Genomic DNA, 19,101 nt, shown 5'->3' with positions numbered 1-19,101 from the left:
AAAGTCTTGAGTTGGCAGTGCAGGATCTGATTGTTTTGCTGGGACAGTAGATGAGGTATCTGAGGAAAGGCCCAAGCTGGGCATTGAGACAAGCTCCTTAGTATTGGATACCAGTACTGGCAGGGCCAGTCTGAGGTAATCAGTATCATCTTTGGCTTCTCCTGTCTGACCTTTAGGAGTACCTTGGGGAGGAGAGGTAGAGGGGGAAATGCATATACTGATAGGTTTTTCCAGCTGAAAGATAGGGCGTCCACTTTCCATGCTTGTCTGTGATAAATCCTTGTGCAGAATCTTTTAGTTGGTAGTTGCGAGGGGAGGCAAATAGGTCTATGTTCGGGCGTCCCCATTTCCTTATCATGCTGAAGACTTGTGGATCCAGGTGCCACTCGTTGGGATCCATGAGGTTTCTGTTTAGTTCGTCTGCCAGAGTATTTTTCCTTCCTGGCAGGAATTATGCCTGCAGATGTACTTGGTAAGTCAATGCTGTGTCCCACAAAGTCATGGCTAGTCTGTAAAGGGGGTAAGAATGTGTGCCCCCCTGCTTGTTTATATACCACATGACCGTGGTGTTGTCTGTCTATATCGGTAGCTGTCCTGGATGAAGTAGGTCCTAGAAGGCTGTAAGGGCATTTTGAACTGCTAGCATCTCTTTTTGATTGATATGTAGATGCATTTGGTTTGAGGTCCATGTGCCCTGAATGCATCTTCCTGCCATGTGGCCCCCCCCCCCCCAAGCATAATCTGATGCATCCGTTGTTAGTGTTTGCCTGGCTGGGGGTAATGTGAATGGCTGTCCCTTGTTTTGGTGACAAGCCTTTGCCCACCATCAAAACTCCTGTTGCAGGCAGGGAATGAGAGTAATCATAGTTTCCAGGCTGTGGCAATGTTGAGTCCAAACACTTTTTAGGTACCAATGAAGTTTCCTCATATGCAGTCTTGCATATGGAATTAGTAGGATGCAGGATGCCATGAAGCCCAAAGCCTGCAGAATTTTTCTTGCAGATAACTGGGCCTTTGTTGCCAACATTTTGAAATAGGTAGTCAGTTGCCTTTGTTTGTCTAGCGTGAGATAAGCCATCTGGGCAGTGGTATTTAAGCTTGCACCCAGGAATATTATCTCTTGAGAGGGTACTAGTTTTGATTTATTTTCGTTGACTGTGTACCCTAGGCATGTTAGAAGTCTTTTCACAAACGCCAGATGCTGTAGAAGAATGTCCTTGTTCTCTGCTTGAATTAGACCGTCGTCCAAGTAAGGATACATTTGTATTCCTCTTTGCCTGCAGAATGCAATTACTGGTGCCAAGCACTTTGTAAAGACCCTGGGTGCAGTAGATAAGCCAAAGAGCAGTGCAGAGAATTGGTAATGCATTGAACCAGCCTTGAATCTGAGGTATCTTCTGCATATTTGTCTGATTGGGACATGCAGGTATGCCTCTTTTAGGTCTAAATTCACAAGCCAAGCATTCTTGCCCAGCATGGTCAGAAGTTGCTGCAAAGTCAACATCTTGAATTTTGGTACATCCAGGAATGTGTTCAAAATAGATAGGTCCAGTATTGGCCTCCACGCCTTGTCCTTTCTGGGTACCAAGAACAGTCTTGAGTAAAATCCTTGTCCCTGCTCTTGCTCTGGTACTAGTTGAATGGCCCCCATGTCCATGAGGGATGAGACTTGTTTTTGTGCCTCTGCCCATTGCTTTTTTGGCAGATCTGGCCAGCCATTTGCCTTTGGCAGGGTATGAAAATGGAACTTGTAGCCTTGTGACATGATATTTAAGACCCACTTGTCCTGGGTTACAATGTGCCAATTTTGAGAAAAAAGTGCTAATTTACCCCCTAAGGGTGCTGCCAGGAGACAAGTGCTTGGTGCAGGCAGGGGGAAGTCATTGGGACTGTTTGCTGAATGGTTGTGATTTGTCTTCTCCAACTTTGGAGGTAGAAGCACCCCATTGTTTTGAGCGGAATGAACCTTGCGCCTGGGATCTGCCTCTAGGGCGTCTGGTTCTGCCCCTTTGAGATCTGTCTGACACAGGAAAGGACCAATTCTTTGTTGGCCAGTGTCTACTAAACCTGGGTGGCTGTACTTGTAAAAAAATCTTTGACCGTTTGCATAGATTTAGCTTTGTCCTCCATTTTAACACTTCTTCTGCCTTAACACCAAACAAAGTATCATGCTGTAAAGGTGCATCTAATAATTTAACTTTAACATGATCAGGCAGATTTTGTTCCTTTAACCAAGCATGTCTCCTGATTACAGAACCTGTAACTGCGGCCCTGCAGGAGGCCTCTAAAGAATCAAAACCACATTGCAAAGTATGCTTTCCAACTTGTTCAGCTGCATGCAATAAATCCTGCATTTCCTTGTTTTCTGCACATTCAGTTTAACAACATTTTCTGTTTAAGCAATGCCATGACATGTTGCTGATATTTGAGCATATGAAACTGACAATTTAAGGCCCTAATAGCCAAGGTAGCAGATGTGTAAACCTTTTTTCCCCACCTATCCAGTGCCCCAGAATCTCTGTCAGAGGGGGCAGGGTTTTTTGCAGTGGAAGCCTTAACTCCTTTGGGACCCTGAGAAATAGTTTCTGGGTCTGCAGCAGGGTTTTTAAAAAGGAATTTATGAGTCAGGAACCCTGTAATATCTGTCAGGCTTGACAGGTGCTGGAGGTAAGGAGTCGGGTAAGACTAAACTACGAAAACACATCATTTACAATGTCTAACACAGGTGGGACGGCTAGTGGGCTTGTGTTGAGGTAGTAAAAGGAAATCCCTGAGCCTATTTTTAGATTCTGAAGAATCTTGACTCTCCCAGTGGAAATGCTCTCTCATGGTATGTAAGGTTTCCCCAAAAGAGTAGTCCTCTGGAGGAGAGGCTGAAGGTACAGATTCTTCAGCACAGGAATCCTCATGGGGGGAAGAGAATATTCCTGATCAAAAGAGGAATCAGAAGAAATGGAAACCTGATCTGAAGATTCAGTCAGTCTCTTGCCTAGGCCTCTTATCAGGAGGGGGATGGGAACCCCTGATCAAGGTAATCAAGTCTTTGGCCATTTTGCGCATCTGTTTTTTGGGCATAGAGGCCTGACCACGTGGCTCTTGAGTTTTGTTTCTTGGCTTTGGAAGGTGCTTTAGTCTTTGCCTTTGAAGCTGAAGTCGGTTTGATGTAAAGATGTTTAGGTCTGAATACACCCCCAGAAGCTGATGCCTGCTCAGTGGCTCCGGACCCATCTGGCTCTAATACCTTGTGTTTCCAGCGGCATGGCCGACTCCACATGGGAGTCGGTAGCGGCCTGCGACTCTAAAGTAGCGGGCATCAGGGGCTGCGAAAGCACCTCACTGAGGACTGGCGACTGGCTTAGGTGAAGCTTTGTCGTCGATTTTGAGTCTCGGTTGTCTATCTCTTTCCTTTTCTTTGTGTTTTTTTGTGAACTCCGGTAGTCGGATGGCTATCCGACGACATTTCTGGATAATTAAACCGGCGTCCGAAATAGTTTAAGGCAAAATCATACCGACGCTTAATAGTGCGTTGGTTAAATCTAGCACAAAACCGACAACCAGAAATGTTGTGATCAGGGCCTAGGCAAGGAATACAGTAAGAATGAAAATCCTCATCAGGTATTTGCTTCCTACAAGAAATACAATTATTTTCTTTTTCTGAGCAAGAAAAAAGTTTCCCCAATGGGGTACTTAGCATTATAGAAGACTTCGGATCTGAAACTCGAACACGAAAATCTCAGGAGTCAGCCGACCGGCACTTGCGAACTGCTTCTGCTTTGGGCACCACTCGGCAAGAAAGACTAAAGAAAATGGTGTCGGCCGCATCTTTTATACCCCTGACGACCTGACGTCAGGGAAGGGGCGACAGCAGCCGACGCAGGACCCAGGAATTTGGAATTCAGGCCGACTGAGGGCAACCTGCCAGCAGGATTACCCAAATGTAATGACTGCAACAGTGAAACACGAAGAACATCACTATTCCTACACGGAGTTTACTGAATCCTGGAGATAGTCTTTGTGAAGAGAAAAGCAGGGAGGAGGAAGGTAGATGAATTAGTAAATAAAATTGCCTCTGTTTGAAATGTAAAAGACAATTAGACAGCAGTTAATTGAAAAAGAAATAGTGCACAGCTTCTCCAAGTTGGAAAAATGACTATTATATTTTCTTGATAACTTGTGAGATTTAAAATATGTTTTCATTAATGATGGAAAGTTTGGATACAGATGTAGCCTGTAATGAAGTCCATTCAGTAGTTGAGGACATGTTAACTAAGGAATGACAATGGTTAAAAGGATTTGGGTTTCCTTATCTGTTTGTGAGTCCCATGGACCTGTAATGGTCTCCATATTGGTAATCTCAGATTGAAGTGAATTAACTTAAACTTGAAATTGTTTTCATTATAGACTTTTCAAAGCTTCTGTATATGTGGGGAGAAGAAAAAAATAAACATTTTTCATTAGACAAACAATCCTTTGTTGTACTACCACCATCTGATCCAATTTCTTTATTTTACACCATGGCCCTTTCCTGGTAATGCTGGATGCAATACTGGAAGGTTGTAAGCATGTAGTTATTATCTCGGTACTGTGTCAGCTAACTGATATTAATGTACTGGAAAATGCATGCTGAAGAGGTAAAGGTTTCCCAAAGGGTTTTTCATAGTGCTGCCTGTAAAGTATTTCTAACTGATTTTCTGGCAAAATTTCAGTTTGACATAAAGTAGCAAAGCTGGCACTACAAGTTCTGCAATGAATCAGTCCAACATTTACCAACACAGTTGCTGTTGTTTGTCTTTCGGCTTTTCCCAGTTAGGGGTCACCACAGCGGAATTCTGGTCCGCTAATGATTGGCAGTTGGTTTTTATGGTGTTGAGTTGCCAGCATGATGCCCAACCTTCAACGAAGGCACGCCCATTCAACGCATGTCTTTCAAACGCTCACTCAACCGAGGGGAGGACATGCAGACTCCACACAGAAGGCAATCCCAACCCAAGCCGAGAATCAAACGGGAGAACCTCTTGCTGTGAGGCAACAAAACTACTGCTGCACCACCGCGTAACCATGGCAATAATTTTGAACTTAGTTTATCCGGAATCACTATGTGGCTTAGTTAACCTTCAGCCTCTTATTGTTTATGCATTATCCGGGGTAACTTGCTCTTTCTTGATGTTTACTATCTCTAGTAAATAACTGAAATGCTAAAGAGTACTGTAGTTTTAGCTGACAGCCTTTAATTGATGTGTTACCACTTTTGGGTTTGTCCTTCAGTTCACCCCCTAAAAGTAATATTTTGACAACCTAAACCGTTTCCTACTGTTTCTTTGCCATTTGTAGAATTTCTCTTTAGAAGTAGAGTGGATGAGAAGTCCAAACATTGTTCTTATAGTTAGAAATAACCCAAGTGCAAATGCCAATGTCTAAAAGTATTGCACATAGGAGTGCTTTTTGCTTTTGGTAGTGCATAGAACACTTATCTCACCCATGTCATAACTAATTTATCTCTAAAGAGACTTCATTCAGCTTAAGCAGAGGGTGAGCTAGTCATTATGCTAAAGCATTTGACACCATTCCCCATTCAGGTATTATTGATAAGCTCACCAGCCTGGGCATAAACCCTTACGTCACAAGATGGATCGCAAACTGGCTCTCAGACAGATCCCATAAAGTAAGAGTAGCGGGATCTAGGTCCGAATCCAGACCAGTAACAAGTGGTGTGCCTCAGGGCTCTGTCCTGGGGCCCCTCCTGTTTGGCATATACTTCTCAGAAGTACAGGCAAGCACGGAAGGGCTGTGGCTGACTACGTTTGCAGACGACTGCAAACTGGGTGCTATAATAGAGTCTCTGGCCGACATGGAGATCCTCCAGAAGGGCCTAAATGAGACTGATGCATGGTGTCAAAGCCATGGTTTCAAGCTAAATGCAAAAAAATGCGTAGTAATCCCCTTTGGAAAAAACAGAGTACCCACAAATTACAACATAGGAGGTAATCCCCTGAAATCTGAAGAAGAAATAAGGGATCTAGGGACCCAATTAGATAGTCAGCTTTCCTTTGATAACCATGTTGCCAAAGCGGTTAGAAAACCCTTCTATGTGACCCATCTGATCACGAAAGAGTTCGCATCAAGATCTAAGGATGTAATGGTACCCCTCTACTCTTCCCTCATCATACCCATTATTGAGTACAATGCACCAATTGGAATGTACCTGGCTAGACATCTCCAGCAGCTGGAGAGACCACAGAGGTACCTAACCAAGAGGATTATGGGCCTCAAACAGTTGCCCTATGCAGCACGATTGAAAAAGCTAAGACTGTTCTCTGTTGCATACCGCTTTCTCAGAGGCGATCTCTGTCTAACGTACAGAGCCATGTCCAACCCAGAATTGTTGAACATACTCCATCTTAGCAAAACCAAATCTAGTCGAGCTACATGCTCTAGGGATATAAACCTCAACACAACAATGAATAGAACATGCTGGAGGGATAGATTCCCTTCGCAGAGACTTCCCTTACTATGGAACAGGGTCCCGATTTACATAAGACAGAGCCCCTCACTATCAATCTTCAAGAGGAACCTTGATGAGTGGATGGGTAACAAAGTTTACACCGGGGATCACACCAACAGCACTACTAGATAGGGGCCAAGGGTACTAGCTGCTAGTACAAGGGTCTAGGGAACTACTAAAGAGGCGGTGAATACCGCACAACATAGCTGGACTAATATATGCCTTCGGGCAGATAGCCCAGTACCAACCTATGAACCTATGTTTGCTGCCTTTTCTTTAGACCTTCACTTGGTGGCTCAGTCATCTATTTCCAACTGATTGCTGACCATCATTCATAAGTGTGACATCACTAATCTTATGGCTGTTTCTTTGGTTGATTAGGTGCACCTCTATACTCTGTTCATGGTGTGAGTCATTATAGTCTACACTAGTGTACCTCTACCACAGAAATCAGGTTAGTGAATCAATGAATGGAGAAAACATTTTTCACACTAGTTAGATCCTATAAGACCAAATGTATTTTTTGGGGGGAAGTTACATATATATGATATGATAAAACATGGTATCACAAATCCCAAGAAAAAATTTGAAGAAAAAAAAATCACTATTGTATGATTGTGCAAGCAATTTAGTTACCTTACTTTTAGATGAAGCACTTGTTTCCGGCTGGCATATGTAAAAATCATTAATGACAGTAATGTATATAATGAAATAACTGAACTTGCAACTTCCAACTACAATATATTTTTAACCTTTTGTGCATAGTAAATCTAATAGTTCTTTGCAGCTTGGTTCAAACAACAAGGTTAATTTTTTCACTGCTATTATATTGTAACCCAAGTTCTTTGTAATTCAGTGATATTTTACTGCAGGGAAGTAACAACTTCTGTAACGTTCCAGTATATGCCCCCCTCTTGATTTGGCATGTGTTCTTTGCCATCATATTCTACAAAGCACATGAGAGATTGCTGATTACTAGTCCTATCCAGGGAATAATAATAGTAATAATAGTATAATTTTGCTGCTATTATGTATTTTTTTTTCATTCTGCAAATAGTTTTATAAGGCGAAATACTTTAGTCAGTGATGAGGAGTATAGAGTACTGCCACCATTGGTGTTTTCTGCCTAGAAGCTATATTTCACTGTCTGATCTAGTCATTTTGGGTTTCTTTTAAGTTGCTTTGGCTGTTGTCAATGAAGATTGTGCAACTTTCCTGAGTGTTGTGCATAAGTAAAAAAAAAAAAGTGAAGAAAACATTATGGGAACCTGGACATGGTCTCCACAAATGCAATAGTAATGCAGCTAAATTCAACAGTAATTATTTTAAACTTATCTTTTCTTGATTGACTATTCCCCCTACGTTAGAATTTTTTTTTCCAGGTGAGAGTGGTATTTGTCCAATTTGGCACAGGCATTAGACAACTCCCCTATCTTTTTTTGATGGGTGCCATGGGATATTTTACATCCACCAGATACAACCAGCTCAAGCAGATTGGGCCTTGGTTTAACATGTCATCTGAACGATGGCACGCTCAGGATTGCAACACCCCCCCCTAATGCTGCACTGCATGAAGTGGGAATAGAACCCACAGCTCTTTGGTCTTCCAGAACCAAAGGTAAGGGTGCTAACTGCTGTGCCACTGACCAATTGTGCCTATTGTGACTAAATGCACCAGTTCTTTTCTTCAAACTTCCTTTCCATGAATTAGCTGCTTGCAATAATATACACTCGAGTTAAAAAAAAAAAAATGTTCATACAAAACACACTGGCCTTGGGCAACCCCCATGATATCAGTTAGAAATAGAGTCATTCATTCTATTGTTCATCAGTATATATTGCTTGACTGAATGAATTACCCTACCTAATGGCTTTTGTCCTTGAATCACATAACTGAGGCTGTAATTGTTCTGGACATATGCATGACTGTGCATCTCTTTACTCATATGTGCTAACACTAAGCCTGCCCCTGTCAAAACTCCAGCCATATACATTACTTTAGAAAAAAACATTTCTTCACAATGATACTGCACAAGACACTTGGACACATTTCCTATACAAAGGAGGACACACAATAATAAAAATTCTCCCATTGCCCAGCCCTTATTCTAACCCTAACCAGCAAACACAAGCATACACACACCAAACATGGCTTCAAGTTGAATACAAAAAATGCATCATCATCCCCTTTAGGGATAGTGACGTTCCCACAAATTATCACATTAATAACAATGTCTTAAGTATGCAATCAGTTGTGAGCGATTTGGGCAACCAGATTGATAGCAACCTGACTTTTGACCACCATGTTGCTTCCATTGTACTGAACGCTTTCTACATGGCCCACCTCATAAGTAAGGGCATCTCATCCAGGGACAAGGAGGTCATAATATCCCTTTATTCTTCCCTTATAAGGCCCATTTATTGAGTAGAACACCCCATTTGACATGTACTTCGCAAAGCACCTGCAGCAGCTAGAGAGACCAAAGAGGTTCCTCACCAGGAGAATCCAGGACCTCAAAAAATCTACCATATGCAGATAGGCTAAAAGCCCTATCCCTCTACTCAGTTTCATACAGACTCCTCAGAGGTGACCTCTGTCTGGCATAAAAGGTGATCTCGGAATCCGCCTTGATGGGACTGCTGCATATCCACAAGTCACGCTCCACTCGAGTAACCTGCATGCGTGACCTCAACCTGGCCTGTGACATCAATTGGACTTGTAGGCAGGACTGATTTGTGTCCCAGAGACTCCTCCATCTGTGGAATAGACTCCCTTCTCCACGTCAAGCAGAGTACCTCTTTACCCCTTTTTAAGTGCAACCTGGATAACTGGATGGGAAATAGAAAATACACCCCTGGGATTCCACCTGTGTCCCTGCTGGACAGGGACATTGGGTGATGATGTGTCTAAACATGGGCTAAACTCCTGGCTAAGCTTATAAGAGTCTCACAGCCAATAGCCTAGTAACTTCCTATGATCCTATAATCCCCCAAAACTGACCCATTTAACCACACAAAACACATATGTAGATGTTTCCCACTCAAAATCACACATGCACAACACAAACTATCCTCTTAGCTAGTCCTTACTGTAACACTAACCAGCAAACACATTCCTACCCCAAAACTTGCCTGTTTTGGAAAAAAAAAAGAACTTCTCAGCAACACTGACATTTGGAAAACTGCATGTTCAGTAAAAACACTAAACAATTCACTAGGTCAAGCAAAGAGCATTTGCACACATGAACTGCAAACATGCATAGGCACCCGTTTGTATCCTGGTAAACTAAATGCTAATAGACTGGAAATATGTAGCAGTGGACTGCTATGCTAGCAAACATCCAGACACACATCTTCATGCATTTCACAATATTTCTACTTCTGCATTGCAGAGCTATATGTAACTAAACCCCATTTTGTGTTAATAAAATGTAGCAAAATGAGCCTTCCAGTAAGTGGCTTTGGAACTATTTTTTGAAGTTTTGTGATTCAAGCAAAAGTTCTTCATCCAAATTTATAGCTATGTAACCAACACACACACACACACACACACGTTTGCTTCACAGGCAAGAGGTACATGGCTTGTTTCCTTACAAAGGAAAATTAGGTAGGCATAAATGGCTCAAAATAGCAGCTTACCAATAATTGCTATTGTGCTTTCTTTGGCACCACATATACTAAAATGAGAATGACAGAGAATATTAGCATGACCCAGAGCAAGGATGACATGCAAATTCAAGAAGCATTCCATGTTTTGGCTCCCCATCCATGTGAAACAGAGTTCCTCCTTAACCCAATTCTAAGTGTAACTTTGACAAATGGATGTGGAATAGGAAATTTATCCCTGGTTTGGCACCTATGTCTCTAATGGACACAGGCACCTGTAAATGGTTCATCTTCCAGGTCCCTACTTGAAAATGTTTCATCTCACAAGCCCCTGCTTACACTTATGAGGTTACTGGCAATTAAAAAAGATTTGGGATGCAATGCTAGGCTTAAAAAGGCCCTTGTGGTCACTAGCCTAGTACATACCTATGAAGCTATATGTATACACAGATAGATGTGTGTGATGTGTGGACTGCTCAGATTCTGAGTGTTTCCACAGCTAGATGGCCAGATCCTAACCACCGCATCCAAGAAACTATTCAGTCAAGTGAGGGATTACTTGCTCTAGATCCTAGATATCATCTAGATATGACCAACCAGGTAGTTATGCTTCCTACAACAGGAGTTCACAATCTCAGGTCATGAAGGTGATTTCTCTTTCCCATCCAACAGCATGGCTAGTCTTCTAAGCATTAAGATCAGTGGCAGGCACAATAACTCTGGTCCCATTAGCCAGGTATGTGGGTTCATCAATGGACTATCAGTACAATGGTCTATACTTCTACATCTTCAGAGTGAAACAGTCAAGATTTCCAAAGTTTGCAAAAAGTACCTTCTTTGATGGGTATATTCAAAACTATCTCAAAGTTGTCCCTTTGTTCACCCTCAACAAGTAGCTACAGTCACCACAGACACCTCCCAAATTGGGTGGGTGGGGGTTCTTGGGAAGGACAGTCCAAGGTGTATCATTCCAAGGGGTCTATATTACGAAATCAAAAACCCGTTTGAGCGAACACCACAACACCGACACATACAGCCCGAACTGCAAATACGCCGAACCCCCTAGCTACATACTACATACCCAAACATAATAAATAAAACACATACATACACTAACCAAACCCTACTTCTAACCCTACACTAAACCTTACATACATTACTATCTATGTACTTACCTTAACCTGCACCCTAACCCTAAGGTCCATAACTATCGCACACTTACCTTACGGAGCTATACCGCAGATGCCCAACCATGACACTTTGACATTTCGTGTTTTGCAGTTTTGAATGTTCACTGTTACCGTAGTACGAGCTAAACGTGTTGCTCAATTCTGATTCGTTCAAACGGGTTTTCGATCTCATAATACAGACAGGCTAATCTGCACATCAATGTCCTGGAGATGAGAGCTGTCCTACTAGCAGTGCAGGCCTTTCAAGATGTTCTCCCTTCAGGGATGATTGAGATATATACTGACAAGAAGTCGGTAGTCTTGTATACCAGCAAGCACGGGATAACCAGATCTTGCCCATTATGTTGAGAAGCACTAAGAGTGTGGCAATGGGCAGTCTCTTCCGATCATTTTCTTTTGGCAATGTACATTCCATGGAAAGCCAACATGCTCGTAGGCAGACTAAGAAGGTCCATTTTAATGCTGCACAAATAATATCTCAAACAAACAAAAGCAAAGAGATTTTTTTGCCAGTGGGATTAGCCTTGCTGCAATTTTTTTTGCTCCCCCTCAACAACAAGTGCAGCAGGTTCTCTGTCCTGAGCCCCCAGTGGGAGAGTCATCGAGAGATGCTCTAGTCCATGACTGGTCCTTGGGTCTTCTATATGCTTATCCGATGTTACCATTAATCCCCAAACTGCTACAAGAAGCACTCTGGTTGAAGAGCACAGTCATCCTCAGTGCAGGCTTTTGCCTCAGCAGATCTGGTTTCCTTTCCTCTGACATCATCTCGTTTATCCTCCTTGGATACTGCATCCATATCCAGACAACCTATCTCACCTGACAGAGATACGACATCCAGATGTCAATGGTCTCAAGTTAACAGCATGGTTTCTACAGTTCCAGTGATGTCAAGACAGTCCAGGCTTTCTTCTCCAGTTTGGCAGTTTCTTTTATCCTCACAGAAGCTTTCCAATAGGAAAATTTACAAAAGTAAGTGGAAAAGGTTTTCAATCTGGGTCCTTCAGAGAGATTTTGATCCTTATTCTGCCCCAGTCTCAGTAGTGCTTGATTCTTTTTGCCTCCATTTTTAACAACGGGGTGAGTTACTCTACTTTCAGAGTTCAACTAGTGGTCATTTCAGTTTTTCATTCCGGAGAGAATCATTCTTCCCTTGCTTCCTCGAGATTATGCAAGGCCTTCCTCAAAAGTACCTTTCTACTCAGACACCCAGGTAGAGATCCTGCCACTTCTTGGAAGCTGGCTATTCTCTTACAGACTCTTAACCAGCCTCCCTTTGAACCTTTTGTTAAGATTGATCTTAAGTTTCTATAATGGAAAACAATTTTTTTGGTTGCTCTTCCCTCATCTGGATGAGTATCTGAATTCCTCTCTGCAAGATCTCCACACCTGGTCTTTCATAAACATAGAGTCTCTTTATACACAAACCCTTCCTTTCTATCCAAAGTAGTTTCCAAATCCAACTTAAGTCAGGTCATCAATTTACTTGTGTTCTTCCCTAACTTCTGAAACAAAGGTGGATATATACTTCATCTTCTGGGGGTACACAGGCAGTTGAGGTTTTCTTTACACAGAACATAAAATATCAGAAAATCTGATCAATTGTCTCTTTTTTCCAAAAATAAACTCAGTAAAGCAGTTTCTAAGGTGACTCTAGCCAAACAGTTAACTGACTGTATATCCTTTGTCTCTAAAGAAAGAGGTTTAGCTTTACCAAAGCTCCCCAAAGCACATTCCACAAGGTTGGCCTTCTAGTCAAGAGCTTTCAGAGATATCTGTGCAGCTCCCACTTGGTCCTATGCTCATACCTTTATTATTCATTACAAATCAGACATACTCTCTAGAAATAGGGCAGCATTTGGTTCTTCTGTACTCCGGAATAGCCTTTCATGAGGACCACCCAAGGTTCATCTATCTAGGAACTCTGTCCTATCAATTGAGGAATGAATGAAAATGACTTCAGATAAAACAGTAATATAATCACCATTAACGATGCACCAGTGTTGTCCATTTTCATTCTACCTCAACTCCCCACCATCCAACCCCCTTCTGTCTATCCTAATGTGGCCTAACAAATTTTTTGGGAACTCATCTGTTAACTGCTTTAAGCTCCAGCCTTTCTGTATGTCTTTATCTTGTTTCCTTTTGTGCTACAATGTTATATATATATATATATATTATATATATATATATATATATATATATATATGGGTCTACCTGATAACACCGACACGCCAAAACACCGACAACGAAATAACAGACACGAAAAAAAAGAAAGTTCAAAAACATGAAACGTCACATGCCCAACAAACCAAAATCCCGACAATCAACAAAACAAATACCTTTCCCAAAAAACACACACAACACAAGCACACCAAAAACCTTACAAACCTACACTAAACCTTACATACACAACTATCTATGCACTAACCTTAACCCAAACCCTAACCCTAAGGTCAGTCACTATCGCACACTTACCTTACCCGCACCCTAACCCTAACTCACTTAATCTGCCCCTAACCCTTAACTCTGTCACTATCGCACACTTACCTGACCCGCACCCTACCCTAACGTCTGTCACTATCACACACTTACCTTACCCACACCCTGACCCCAACGTCCGTACCTATCGCACACTTACCTTAACATGTCGGTGTTCTCAGCGTCGGGATTCTCAACTGTCGGTCTTCTCCGTTGTCGATCTTCCAGTGTCCGTGTTCTCGTCGGCATTGTGCACTTTTGGCTTTTTCAGGTAGACCTATATATATATATATATATATATATATATATATATATATATATATATATATATAAAATATATATATATATATATATATATATATATATATATTATATATATATTATATATACATATATCACTGTGGGGCAGCAGCAAACTCGATGTAAGGTAAACCAGGACAGTGGGGCATTATAGGTAAAGGGAGGAGCTCAAGAGCTGGAGCCATGAATCTGGTGAATACAGTATCGGATTTGAGACCAATCAGTTAAGGAAGAATAAAAATGGACAACACAGATGCATTCTTATGTTGAGTACATAACTTTTGTTGTTCAGAGAAATTTGTTCTGAAAATGATCCATCAAGGCTACAGGTGGCAATAAGATGAACTTCCTCCTTCTCAGGAAATTCCTCCTCATCCACGACTTCTCTATTTCCATGCCGTCTCGGGGGTAATAGAAGTGGTTTCACTTTCCCATCTGGGGAAAGGTTTTTTACTCAAGGATGTTTCTTGTGCCAAAGAAAGAAAACTACTGGAAACCAATTCTGTTTCTTTCTTAAACCATTTTGTGATAGTGCCCAAATTCAAAATGTGATCACTTCACAACTAGTTAAACTACATAAGGTTCATATGTTCATAAGTGTGTACTACACTAATGACCACTGGGGCCTTTTTAAGCCTAGCCATGCATCCCCAAATCTCTGGCACATTTTACTAGCCTTGATAAATGTAAGCAGGGGCTTGGAAGATGAAACATTTACAAGCAAGGACCTGGGAGGTGAGCCATTTACAGGTTGCATGTATCCATTAGGGATACTGATACCCATTCAGTTGTCAAGGTTTCTCTTGAATTGGGTTAAGAACTCAACTTCACCTGGATGGGAGCCTGTTCCAGGGAAGGCGTGATGTGAGGGATACATACCTCTCTCTCCAGCAGGTCCTGTTTATATCACAAGCAATGTTTAAGTATTTAGAAAGGGTAATTCCAGTGCTGTTTGTTTTTCACACACACAAAAGGTCCGTCAGTGTGGGGTCCAACAATGTCTAGTCCTCCAGGCATTGATCTCTTCTCAGTAGCTTGTAGGAGACACAATACAGAGATAGGGCTTTTAGGTGATCTGCATAGAGCATGTTAGTCATGCCTTGTATTCTTTTGGTGAAGAACCTCTTTGGATGTTCTAGTTGTTGGATGTGCCTTATTAGGTACATACCAAAGGGGGCATTGTACTCAATGACAGGTCTGATGAATGCTGAATACAGCTGAGCATTGACTTCCTTGGACCTAGATGTTATTCCTTTGTTTATAAGTTACCCAATGTAGAATGATTCTTTCTCATTTGAGTTTTACAGTAACACTTGATTGAAAAGATGCATACCATCACACTTCTATTCATCAGAAGTGTTTCTTAAGGTTGTGCGTGTTTGGATCACATTAATCAGTTATTTCCCTTATCTTCTGGGCTCTCCACTGTTCCAAGAATGTCTAGCTCTACTAGTACCTCACTGCTGGCTGCACTGTATCCACATATTTCCATATTTAGATGTCTTGCTTATCTTTGTAGAGTATTTTTCAAAGTTTCAGGAATCTCTGTCTCTCAGGTAATAGATCACCTTCACAAGCTGGAATTTCAAGATAATATTTAAGTGTCTTTTCTGATTCCTTCACACAGGATTGTGTTTCTGGGGTGCCAGTTAGATATCTCAGTACAAAGAGCTTTTCTTCCCCAGAAAATAATAGATCTATTCTAGGGTTTTTCCACTCAGACTACATTCTTAGCCAGGGAACACCTCAGAATTTTTGGTCTCTTCAATGATACTCATAATACCTCTTGCAAGACTCCACATGAGAAAGATACAATGCTCCACATGAGAAAGATACAATGCTATCTCAAATCTTGTTGGTCACAGAATCAAACTACTGTTTTCTCAAATCAGTTCTGGGAGTTGTAAAAAGAGAAATCAGATGGTGGAGACTTCACATTTTGCAGAATTCAGGTCTCCCATTCTCCCATCCTGCTCCAAAACAGTCAGTCACAATAGATGCCTCAGACTTTGCTTGGGGAGCAGTGTCAATGGAGATAAAAGTGCAGGGTCTTTGGGACAAAAATAGACAACCCAAGACATACATACATGAAAGTGATGCTAGCTGTTATAAAAGCTCGCAACTGTTTGAATTACCTGTGGGCTCCAGTCCTGTTTATGTCTTTACAGACAATACCACAGTGATGCTGAGCATAAATAAGCAGTGGTGAACACGATCTCATCCCCTTTACAGGCTAACCATGTTAGCATTGAATACAGCTTTACACAATATCACTCTCTAGGCATCATACATGCCATCAGAGCAAAATTGTATGTCAAACAAGCATAGTAGGACCAAAGCAGGCAAGCGTGAAGGGAAGCGGAATAAGATCAAGGGGCCTTCCAGGAATTAACATGAACATATGAACAGCAACCTTGCTAAACTCATGCTTATTATCCAAATATTCCCTTATTTTCCCTTTAGCACTATGTAGTTGCTCTTGTTGTTTACTAAGATTCACCTTTTTTCTGCAATACTTTAAACAAATGTCCGCCCCTCTAAATAATTCCTATTACTTCATTTCCTATAGTTTCTCTCTCTCATCTATCTGTTTTTTAAAATCCATTTTCCTTTCATCCCACTAGCTACCATTATGAATAAATTCCTATTTTCCCTAATAACTATTGAATCTTTTCCACTACTCATTCCTTAAATTCCTCTCTTAACAGGTAAGTAGGAAAGCTCCAGTGTCATGTTTACTTCATTACCCTGCATCTTTACCTTAGTGTTTTATCAATACATGATTCAATCTATACAGGAAAAAAAGTCAACTAGGGACAGGTTATAAATACAAGGAAAAAGCTGAGACATTCTGCAAAATCAGAGACAAGAGGCAGACAACTTAATTCACTCAAACATTTAATGGAACAGGTTTTATACTGACGTACTTTCTGAAAAATAAAAACTATGAAACTGCAGTTACAGTCACTACTAAATGTCTGCAACTCTCATGAATTAAAAGAAAATTAAACATTTTAGGGGGATGAATGGTAAAATATGAGACAAAATTAGGTAGATTTCTATACACACACATACTCACACATACACATTACATAATTACTTACAGGATTCGAACTAGACAAAAGAGAATATTTGGTGCTGTACCAGCATTTCCAAAAAGATCATACCACTGTCTTTCTCTTAATGTGTCTATATTTAAGCCAATGAACAAGAAGAAATTAGAGTGGTCATACAGCAGTACATTGCAACCAAGTGGGCTCATATAATCAGTGCCTACTGATGTGGGTGGGACTATTTTCTCTCCTTTTTTTTCTCTCCTTTTTGTTTATGTGGTCCACTAGGTCACCTTTTGCTGTATCTGAACCTGGAAGGTAGGCTTTTAGAGGTCTCTACTTGATTCCTGAAGCATGGTACACTATTAAATAACAACTTTGTTAGCTTTATTAAGAAACAAAAATGAAAGGGAACTACAACTACATGTTTTCATGGTAATAAAAGAGACTGTCCACTAATTTAGGTTAAAAGAAACTGTGCAAGACAGCATTAGTTAAAGTAAAGGAGAAGTTCCAATCTTAGCTAAAGAAGTAACAGGAAGGCAAGACTTTCTCAAATATTCAAATGAGTCAAAGACAGGCGAAAGTTTGCAAACTCACCACCAGAAGTGAGCAAGTGGAAAAGTACAGCTGTGCAAGTAAACTTACCATAACACTGGATGTCCAAATGATGACTGTTGCAGCACCCTTAGCTATATGGGTTATATCCCATACAGGATATTACAGCCGACCAGTTTCAGAGTTTAAGGGCACCCTCCAGGCATCCAAAGTGTTGAAAACTTGAGCTGAGCTGAAGAAAATCAACAGTTTGGGCACCAGGCCCTTCACAGCTTTCTTGTGAAATGAAAGATGGAAACTACAGCCCTGAAAGAGCTCAATGCGACGTAAGTAAAAGTCAAAGTCCTCACCCTGGCAACAAAACATATGGGGGATGGAGGGCGACAGCAGCTACTGCAGCAGCAATCATTCAGACATCTAGTGTTATGTTAAGTTTACTAATACAACTGTACCACGTTTCATTTGATCACTGCTGCAATACCCTAAGCTACATAAGTAGACAGAATACATTCATAATGTTGAGTGGCCAAAATGCTGAACAGCATTATATTGAACAAAAAAATCAAACCTCAAAATGCCAAAAACTTACTACATACTCTATGAGAGGTGCAAGCCCTCCTGCACCCTAGACCCGCCTACTAATTATATCTACACACACATATATATAAAAGGGTCTACTTTGTTTCTATGAAAGTACACTTTACCTAATGTCACCAAGCCAACTACAATATAACGAAAGTGCAGTTCAATGAAAACTCACTTTCGTGAACTACGATTCAATGAATGGTGGTCAGAAGTTCCGGGATTGTGTAGAAGAACAGGTGTAGTGATGTTCATCGTGTTACCCTGCTGCAGTCATCACACTTAAGTTATCCTGCCATCAGGCGGTCCCACAGTTGGCCTTAGTTCCAAAGTCTTGGTCCGGCGTCGGTTACAGTCGCTTCTTCCCTGACGTCAGTGCGCCATTTTCTTCAGTCTTTCTTGCCGCACGGTGCCCGAAGCAGAAGCAGTTCGCAAGTGCTGGTCAGCCGACGCATGAGATTTTCGAATCGAATTTCAGTCCGAAGTCTTCAATAAAGCTAAAGTACCCCATTGGGAACCTTTTTTCTTGCCTCAGTCCGATGTCAGAAAAAGTTAACAATTGCATTTCTTGTGGGAAGCAAATACCTCATAAGGACTTCCATTCTTATTGTATTCCTTGCCTAGGCCCAGACCACGATGTCACAGGTTGTCGGTTTTGTGCTAGGTTTAATAAAATAACTATCAAACGTGCTGTTTTTGATTTCGCAAGACCGACATTCACGTTGGTAGGAAATTTAATTATATCATGCCGTCGGGCAGCCAATGACCGGCATGCATAAAAAATGCAAGGATAAGGACAGCAGGCAGCCTAGGAAAACAGCCGGGCCCA

At 41.4% G+C, this 19,101-nt stretch overlaps 1 protein-coding gene and 1 non-coding gene across 2 annotated transcripts in view; one reads left to right on the top strand and one right to left on the bottom strand.

The window, feature by feature from the left end:
• EBAG9 (estrogen receptor binding site associated antigen 9) overlaps positions 1–19,101 on the bottom strand; it is a 651,930-nt gene that overhangs the window by 386,406 nt on the left and 246,423 nt on the right. The window lies entirely within an intron of this gene.
• Positions 10,156–10,259, top strand: LOC122799006. Its single transcript, XR_006364393.1, has one exon. It is a non-coding gene; the product is annotated as a U6 spliceosomal RNA (small nuclear RNA).

Source organism: Protopterus annectens, chromosome 3.part1, assembly GCF_019279795.1.
Source record: "Protopterus annectens isolate FY-2018-M chromosome 3.part1, PAN1.0, whole genome shotgun sequence".
Taxonomy (NCBI): Eukaryota; Metazoa; Chordata; order Ceratodontiformes; family Protopteridae; genus Protopterus; species Protopterus annectens.
Note: the sequence above shows the minus strand (reverse complement) of the source record. Positions and strands in the feature narration are given on the sequence as shown.